Raw genomic sequence first — 9,720 nt, forward strand, 5'->3', positions numbered from 1 at the left:
CTCAGGGAGGACCACACCTTGACCCTAGTAGTGCAGCGACTCCACCCTAAGCCCCAGTGAATAAACATCTGCTTGCTCAAATCTGGCTGTGAGACGTTTTCCTCTGCTTACCCAGAATTCTCTTCTAATTCTGCCCTGGCAAACACCCGCCCCCCGAGTGCCACAGAGTCCCTTCACCTGGGGTGCAGCTCCAGTGGAACTGCTCTGTGCATCCAGGTGGCAGGGTCCCTTGGAGATTCTTTGGTTTCTCCACTTCCACGGTGCCTACCATGCTATCTGGAGAGACATGCTGCACGCCCTAGGAATCAAAGCCATGTTGAATGTCTCCTTCCAATGCCCAAACCACATGGAAGGATGCTACCAGATGCTACAAACGCATCTGGTGGAAGAAAACAACAAGTCAGTCATGGATTCCTGGTTCATGGAAGTCATGGTTGTAGGACTGTGCAGTGAAGGACTGCTGCAGGCCAGGAACGGTGCACTGCTAGGAGGGCATCCTGTTCTCTGCTACCATCTGCTTGGCTTAGCAGATGATGGAGGAACAGCTGAGGCTTGAGAAGGCCTTGAGCTGCATGGAGCAGCTGTCCAAGGTGCTGGCCACATCCTACCCCTCCAGGCCTGCCGGCCCTTCAGGCCCCTTAAGGGAGCTGCAAACCCTCTTCTACCCTTACCTCACAGTTTTTCTTCAGCTTCCCTATCTCTTTGGGTGTGCACTTGGCCCCCAGCAGACTGCAGGACCTGCACAACCCCAGCACTATCTCCCCCAGAACTCAGAGCCACTCACCTAACTCCTGAAACCAAGGTTGCCTGCCAGCAATGGATGCAAGATCCTCATGTGGGATCTAACAATATATAAATTTGTATCAAGAGTATATAATGATTCTAATATCTACTATGGCAGATGTCTTTTTCTCCATTCATCATGCCTTCTACTACTGCATATACTGAAAATATATAAGTGCAGTTTCCCAGTCTCATCTGGATTAAGGGTTCCAATGCTTCAATGAGATGAATTAATGTGAGGCAAACCTACATGTGCATATGGACAATTTTGGGTAGGAGTGTAATGTAGGGAATTTGTCTTCTTGTGAAGAAAGTGAGTGTCCTGATCAAGCTCTGGAGTTGGGTTCCTGGCAACAAGATGTTAAGTGGCAAAAGTTGGGGGCGGGGAGCAGTGTCCTCTGGAATACTTTTGTGCTGTGTTTGGACTTTTCTCCTGGCTCCATTATTTTTATATTTGTGAAGCATACAAACAGAGTCTCTGTCCTTCCTGGAAATTTTATAGATATCTTGAATATATTAAATATCTTGAATATATTCATTAAAGTAATATAATTACATTATATTATATAATTAATTACATATAATTATTTGTAATTATATATAATTATATTATATAATTATTAGAGTGAATTCTACTCTCTGAATATAAGACCTGACTGATGTCTTATTTGTGAAGATTAAGTTGATTGACCTAAAACATAACATTGCTATATTAATGAGCTTTGATGAAAAATAACTGACAAGAAAAACTTTTAGAGGAGAGATTTATTTTTGGTCACAATTTCAGAGTGTTCAGACCATCATTGTCTGGCTCCAAGGCAGAAATATTATAGTGGAAGGATGTGATGGAGGAAAGCTGCTCAGCACATGGGAGCTGGGAAGCAGAGAGAGAGGAAGGGACCAGGACATATATAGTCTAAGGTCATGCTCCCATTGACTTTCTTTTTCCCATCATGACTCACCTACTTACAGTTACCAACCAGTAGTTCATTAAAATTTTTAATTCATCAAGTGGATCAATTAGCTCTCTTAATCCAACTGTTTCACCTCTGAACATGGTTGTCTTATCAAACACTTGAGTTCTTTAGAGGATATTTCTAGATCCATACCATAATAATTGCCTTGCACACAGTCAATACTCAGAACCTATTTTCTATTATTATCACTACTGCTACACATACAAGAACTACCACAAGATGTGTAGGAAGAAAAAACCCATTATAAATAATAACAACAACAAACTAAATATTTATGGGAAAAAATATAAGAAAGCTGTGCAAGCTCTATTGGAAGGATAATTTAAAATGCTAATTTATGTACAAAAAGAGACATGAATATATTTTTCTTCGAAAGACTTAATATCATTAAATTTTTGCTTCTGCCTAAAAGATTCAAAAAAGACTATAATTTCAAAAGAAATATCAACATGATTTCTTCAGTTTTAGAACAAGGCAAGCTGATTTTTAAAATTTCTTTTTAGTATATATTTTTTAGTTATAGTTGGACACAATACCTTTATATTTATTTATTTATTTATTTATTTATTTATTTATTTATTTATTTATATGTGGTGCTAAGGATCAAACCCAGATGCTAGGCAAGTCTCTACTGCTGAACCACAACCCCAGCTCCAAGAAGTGCTGATTTTAAAAAATCAGATTGACAAACATTCTAAGGAAATGCAAATTAACTTACAAATAAAAATGTAAGAGAAAATTATATTTTAAAAAATTGATACACAAAAGTGATACACACAATCAAAACCTTTGGTGGACTACCAATTTGTAGGAGTACCCCTAAAATAAGGTTTTTTGAAGGACAATTGTGTCTCTTCTCATTTTTAACAGCTTTTTAGTTGTAGATGGACACAACAGATTTATTTTATTTATCTCTTTTTATGTGGTTGTGAGGATCAAACCAGGACCTCACACATGTCAGGCAAGCTCTCCACCACAGAGTCACAACCCCAGGCCCAAAGGACAATTGCTTTTAGTAGAGTCAGTATAGAGAGTATAGAGTGATACTCTTGATAGTGACTTTCACAATTGGTTTATTTAGAATATTATTTCATATTTTTTATATTTATATATAATTATATGGAATTATATATAATTATATTATATAATATAATTAATAGAGTGAATTCTACTCTCTGCATATAAAACCTGACTGATGCCTTATTTGTGAAGATTGAGTTGATTAACCTAAAACATAACATTGCTATGTTAATGAGCTTTGATGGAAAATACCTGACAAGAACAACTTTTAGAGCAGAGATTATATATATATTTTTTTCTAAGTAAATTACACTATTCCTTGCCTAAATAAATAGGAATCACTGATGTTTTCAAGAGGTTGAGAAGAGCAAAGGGGATTATCCTAAAGACACACTGTTTAGAAAAGAACCTGTTGTTAGAGAAAACATAGGTGTAGTTTTTGATTTTTACATCTCTGTGATTTGGTTTTAATTTCACCTTGGATGTCTCTTTTACTTTCAGAATGTTTTTTTTTTTTTTTTGGTGTTGTTGTTGTTTTCTTATCTTTACATATTGAAGATATTTTCCTATCCTTATCCTGAAAAACACAAGGATTGCAGACAACAGCAATAGAAAGAAACCAATAAAAGAGTGAAGGGCACATGCTCTTTCTTGGACAGATCCTGTCATATCTCCTGCAGGCCCACTGTGGATATTTCCTGAAAATGCCTGCTCCCCACAAAAAGGAGGACCCAGTCAATAGAACAGTGGCAGTTTTTTTCTTATTGCAAATGCCTTGGCAGTTGCCCTTCTCTGCTCACTGTTAATTTTGAGCTCTGACTTCAACTCATACCCAAAACATATGAAATCTACTACAAGAAGCATCACTCCCCACATGCCCAAATCTGGAAATCCACAGGCTGTCAAAGACCCATGATACTCAGTCCCAGCACAGAACAGTTTTCTTCTTTCCAGTAATATGACAAGGCATGTCAGAATTGACCTAGACATTGACACACTACATACTCCCATCTAAAGTATTTTCAGTTTTACTCATAGGAATGCGATTGGCATGATTTGAATGAACTTTCTGGTAGCAGAACATGGGGAGGTTCCTGGAGAGTGGCATTCCTGGAGAGGTCACGGAAGCTCTGCACCTCTTCTCCCTTACCTGTACTCTCTTTCATCTGGCTTCGTGTCAATCTACTCTGTAATATCTTTTGTTGATAGACCAATACATTTGCAAACACAATTGTTTCTCTGAGTCCTGTGAGCTGCTCTAGCAAATTAACCAAATGTAAGGGGGGGGATTACGAAACCCAATTTATAGCCTATTTTCAATTTAAATAACATATTTATTTATTGTGGTAAATTTTTAAATTTTACCATGAAATTGATCATTGTAGTCAAGGTCCCCACCAGCTGGGAATCAGATCCCAGTTTCCTGGGGAAAGTCACTGGGCACCATTTCTCTACTCACACACATGCCTTTCCTGGGGGGCTGCTTAGGCCTAAAAAAAAGACAGGTCTCCTTGCATAAATGTCTCTTCCAGTCCTTAGCCCATGGTTTCATTTGATTATTAACTTTTTTTTTGCTATTAAACTCTAGGACATCCTTATATATATATTTTAAGTTAACAGTTTGCAAGTATTTCCTCCCATCTGCAAGTTGTTTTCCACCATGACTTTGTTCGACCACTTCTGCAGTATTGGATAATCATGTACCCTATCTATTTTTGCTTTTGTTGTCTGTGCTATTGATGTTATGTCAAAAAAAGAAAGAAAAAGAGAGAGAGAGAGAGAGAGAGAGAGAGAGAGAGAGAGAGAGAGAGAAAGAAAGAAAGAAAAACAGAGAGAGAGAAAGAAAGAGAGAAAGAAAGAAAGAAAGAAAAAAGGAAGGATACAAAAGAAATAATTGCCAAGACTAATATGAATGAGTGGACAATGAAGGTTTTTTCCTCCTGTTTTTTTTTTTCTAGGAAGTTTATAGCTATAGGTCTTACAGTTAAGTCTTCCACCCACTTTGAAGTAATTTGCATGTGGCATAAGATAAGCATCTTGTTTTATTCTTTGGCATTTGGGTGTCCAGTTTCTTAGTACCTTGTGTATTTTTAGCCCCATTGTTGAACATCAGCTGACCATACATGCATGGATTTACTGCTGGGCTCTCTGTGCTCTTCCATGCATCTCTAGGTCTGTTTTATACCAGTACTATGGCATTTCAGTTACCATAGCTTTGTGATCAGAAAACATGATTCCTCTACTTCTGTCACTTTCGAAAGGTTTTTGTTTGTTTGTTTTAGCTGTTTGAATTTTTTTAGGTTTTTTATGAATTTTAGAAACATTCATTTCTCTTTCTGTAAAACATGGTGCCATTGGGACTTTGATAAGAATTGCATCAAATCCATAGATGGCTATGTTAGTGGTAGTATTTCAACAGCATTAAATCTCCCAATATATGAACATGAAGTGCTTTTGCATCTGTTTCTTTTTAAAATCATCTACTCAATATTATGTAGTTTTCAATGTGCAGAACTTTTATTTGCTTAGTTAAGTTTATGCCTGATTATTTTGTTATTTCTGATGCTATTGACAATAGATGTTTTTCTAATTTCCTTTTCAGACAGTTCATTATTAATGTATAGAAATGCAAGAAAGTTTTATAAATTGGTTTATGAATTCTGCAACTTTACTGAGTTCAGTTACTATTTCTTGCTGATTTTTTTATAGAGTTGTTATGGTTTTGTGTCTATAAGATAGTTATATGCAAATAGAGACATTTTTACAGCTTCTTTTCTTATTGGGGTGTATTTTCTTTTCTTTTTTTTTTCTTTCCTAGATGCTCTGGCTTGGGCCTCTTTCTCTTATTCCTGATCATACAAGAACAGCTCCCCCCATCACTGCTGAGTATGATGTTAGCTATGAGGTTTTCATATATAGCTTTTATGGTGCTGAGTTAATTTGGTGTGTGACAGATGACTGTTACAAGGTGCTCAGGGAAATGAAAATCAGAACCTCAATGAGATATTACAGCATATGCTATAGTTCCATGTGTTCTTATCAAAAACCATCAAAAGACTTCAAGTGCTAGTGGGGACTAGGGGGACCAGAACCCCTCTGTTGGTGGGAATGCAAAATGGTGTGGCTGCTATGGAAACTGTTTGGAAGTTCCTCAGAAAAATTAAAACTAAAGCTCTCAGTAACTGGCCACAACACTTCTGTGTATTTGCTCAATTGAACTGAAATTAAGATTTGAAAAATGTATCAGCACTTCCATCTTTATTGTAGTGTTAGCCACAAGAGTTGGGACGTGGAAACAATCTCAATGTCCATCAAAAGATGCATAGGTTTACAGATTTTGGCTGATCACCCAATGGAGCCTTAAAGAAAGAAAGAAGGCCTGCAGTCCACAACAACACAAGGGAGTCCCAGATGGCCAAGAGAAGTGGGCCAGTTTCACAACCAACACTGCGGGACTCCACACACAGGAGGTCCCTAAGATGGTCCAACTCATAGACACAGAGAGTAGAAGGGGGATTGCCAGGGGTGGGGGATGGGGACCTGACAATCACCATGTCTAAAACTTCAGGGTTGCAGATGAAGCAGTTCTAGAGGGCTATGCAGGTATCCAGGCTGCACTGCATGGACCTGGAACTCAGAGAAGGGGGCCGCTCCCCTCTTCAATATGTTTTTACAAACTCTAAGAAGAAATAATATATTGAAATGTAATAAATTCCACAGAGGCCTTGGAACATTTTATAAAAAAACCCTACTGTCTACTTCAGAAATTAAGTTCCTACATATATCCATAGTTGTTACATATTTTACCCAAATTAACAATGATGTTTGGTTATAAAACATTGTTTTTACAAAAGTCATACTGTGCATGATTTTAGCTGGGACTCGCATAAGGCTGGCAAAGCTTTCAACAAGGAGAGGACACCCATGCCTGAGCATTCCAAGTGTAGGAGCTTCAGGGAGGGCAACGATTTGCTTTGACCTTCTGGTCAGACACAATCAAGGCCATTAGATTCCCAGCCAGGGGAGACTAGGCATGGGAACATGGGAATCTGATTTGGCCTGATTGGCTCAAGTGTCCATAAGCAGAGGTTTCTAGAATTTTCTGAATTTTCAGTGTACACTCACATAAACCTTTGATTGGTTATGCACAGATCCACCCCATTCAGCAGCATAAGATGTGCCATCATTTTTGGTCACCCAGAATTCACCAGATCCTCAAGTGTGAAGTCTCCCATGTGGATCCACCACAAACAACAGCAGATGTTGTGCACAGCCTCACCATTTTGCATGTTTTTTTTCTCTGTTTGCAGTTTTTGTAAAATCATGAATTTAGTTCAATTCACCTCAAAATCTAAGAGCCTAGAAAATGACCAGCCTGTAAGTGTGGCTCAATAGCATTTTTGTTGATTTCTTCCTGAGCAAAACTCCATCAGAGCTCACTTTGGATACAAGATACTGTAATATTAGGATGTGCTTAGCCCCAGTTATAGAACATCCATCAAATGTTTTTAAGATTTATAAGATATCTTCTTGTCCTATTTGAACAAGACTCCTGGAGATCTGAGGTCCTAGGACTGGGGTGGCATCAGTGTGAAATCACTGTGGATGCAGGGTCTTTTAGCATTCTACACTTTCTCAGCACATCAGGACTTCATCTCTTGCCTGCATCCTCACAGTCACAACATGGATGCCAAACTCCTAATTTTCAGTTCCTAGAAGGGAGAGTGAGCGTTTCTGAACTCAGCTCAACATGCAGGCTTGTCTCAGTGACTTCACCAATGGAGACCAATCACCTTCCCAATCTGAAAGCACCCCTCAGTCACTTGCCACCATGTTACCATCTACCACAACCCCTGATTATATCTTTCACCACATAAATGTATCACAAAGTGAAGTTACTCTTTTCCAAGTGAAAGAGGTTATTAACCAAAAGGGATGCTCTGGGAAGGTGAGTCTTCAGCCTATGACCTTTTCATGGAGAGGTGGAGGATCAGAGAGGCCCTTGTGCTGCACCCTCACAGGCAGAAAAGGAAGGCTGGTGGAAACCAGGCCAAATCCTGTCCACAAAGTGAAACTGTCCACATGAACAAATTTAAATACATATCTATGTTCTAGTTTTAGAAAGTCTGGAGTTTGACCATGTTCAACCTATGTACCTGTGCATAGTGGTAATTAACTAGAGCAGAGTGGCAGGTCCATGCCACCTGGGCTCTCCAGTTTGCCACAGTTCCCACCCTGCATGCTGCCTTTGTTTGCCAGCTCATTCCTCTGTTCTTCATGTTCCTGGCCTGGACCTGGAGGTGGCTGGGCTTATGTTCCTGCTTTGATGTATGAAGAATGTTTTTACAATTAATTTCCCTTCACTCTTGTGATCTGGGAATAGTGAGTTATTATGGTTTTCTGATGGGAGCCATGAGGTTAGAGAAGTAGAACCATGTCCAAGGTCAAGCAGATCACTCCCCATCTGCAGGGCTCCTAAGCATGTACTTAAGTTTCCTGCAATTGCAGGCTCCTCCCACCATGTGCAGAGAGACGGGAGTCAGAGCCCATGTGGGAGACAATCTGGCTGTGCAAAAGGGGTCCAGTGGAAAGGAGCAAGGGGCTCACAGGGTAAGGCCCGGGTCAAAGCCAGCCATGAGCAACCAAGGTCAAAGCCAACTTTGTACAACTTCAATAGTTCCCAGCATCTTCTGCTCTAGCTCCCAGTTTGTGGTGGTATGTAGGACCCAGAAAGGGACAGAAACAAGATACATAAAAAGAGAGAGACAGAGACAGAGAGCAGTGCACAAAGGAAGACTGACTGAAAGAGACAGAAAAAGAGGCTGAGGGTGGGAGGGAAGAGAACTTCAGAGAGCAGGGGGAAGAGACAGAGAGGCTGGGGGGAGGGCAGAGTCCAAGAGCTTCAGAGAGTTGGGTGGCATTAGGCTCCAGGGACCAGGACTCCAAGACAAAAAGCTGCTTCCATCTCCCAGGAATTGATGCACCTAATTCCTGGGTTCCCGACCCCTGATTCACAGGACTGTGAGTTCTGTGCACATTGGACACCACATGCCTATGTCTTCCTAGGGTCCTATCTGCCCAGCCCATCTTTGGCCTGATCTCCCAGGCTGTCAGAGGTCCCCCTCCTAGAGAGAACAGATATCCCTTCCTTACCTCTCTCCCATGGGTACAGGGAATCCCCTGGAGTTGTGGTGGGAGGTGGGCCCCCTGACCCTTGCACAGTCTCTGGGTCCTGCATTGTGAATTCAGAGCAGATGCCCTGCCCAGGAAGTGCAAGGGAACATATATGCATCTGTGGTCTCCATGGAGACCTGCGAGCAGGTTAACCTCCCTGAGCAGCTGGGTGGTAAAGCTTTTTTTTTTTTTTTTTTTTTTTGATAGTGAGGATTGAACTCAGGGGCCCTCAACCACTGAACCACATCCCAAGCCCTATTTTGTATTCTATTTAGAGACAGGGTCTCACTGAGTTGCTCAGCTCCTTGCCTTTGCTGAGGTTGGCTTTGCACTTGCAACCCTCCTGCCTCAGCCTCCTGAGCCACAGTAATTACAGATGTGTGCATTGACAACTAGCTAAGATTTTGTCTTTGCTGAGTCACTTGTTGAATGAAAATTCTATAAGTAAATCTGCAAGTGTCCTGAGGGACAGAAACTACCCTCCTAGCCCCATGTAGTCTGGTGGACCAAAACACCCATTTGGGGCCCCTGATGAACTCTTTGGGGACTTACGCACAGGATCTGCTCAATGAGGCTCAGCTCCACCTGCTGTTTTTAAAATAGCTGATGCCAGCTAGGGTTCTAATATGGAAACCCCCATATGTGCCCTGAAGAAAGGAAACTACCCTGGGTGGCTTGGACAAGAAACATAGAAACATGTTTTTGTTCCTTTCTGGGCCCACATACCACCACAAACTGGGAGCTAGAGCAGAAGATGCTGGGAACT

At 40.6% G+C, this 9,720-nt stretch overlaps 1 pseudogene; it reads left to right on the forward strand.

Moving 5' to 3' along the window:
• The first annotated feature begins 286 nt into the window (after positions 1–286).
• On the forward strand, positions 287–795 carry LOC143380066 (dual specificity protein phosphatase 4 pseudogene; annotated as a pseudogene).
• Positions 796–9,720: the final 8,925 nt, after the last annotated feature.

The sequence above is a fragment of the Callospermophilus lateralis genome, chromosome 14 (genome assembly GCF_048772815.1).
Source record: "Callospermophilus lateralis isolate mCalLat2 chromosome 14, mCalLat2.hap1, whole genome shotgun sequence".
NCBI lineage: Eukaryota > Metazoa > Chordata > Mammalia > Rodentia > Sciuridae > Callospermophilus > Callospermophilus lateralis.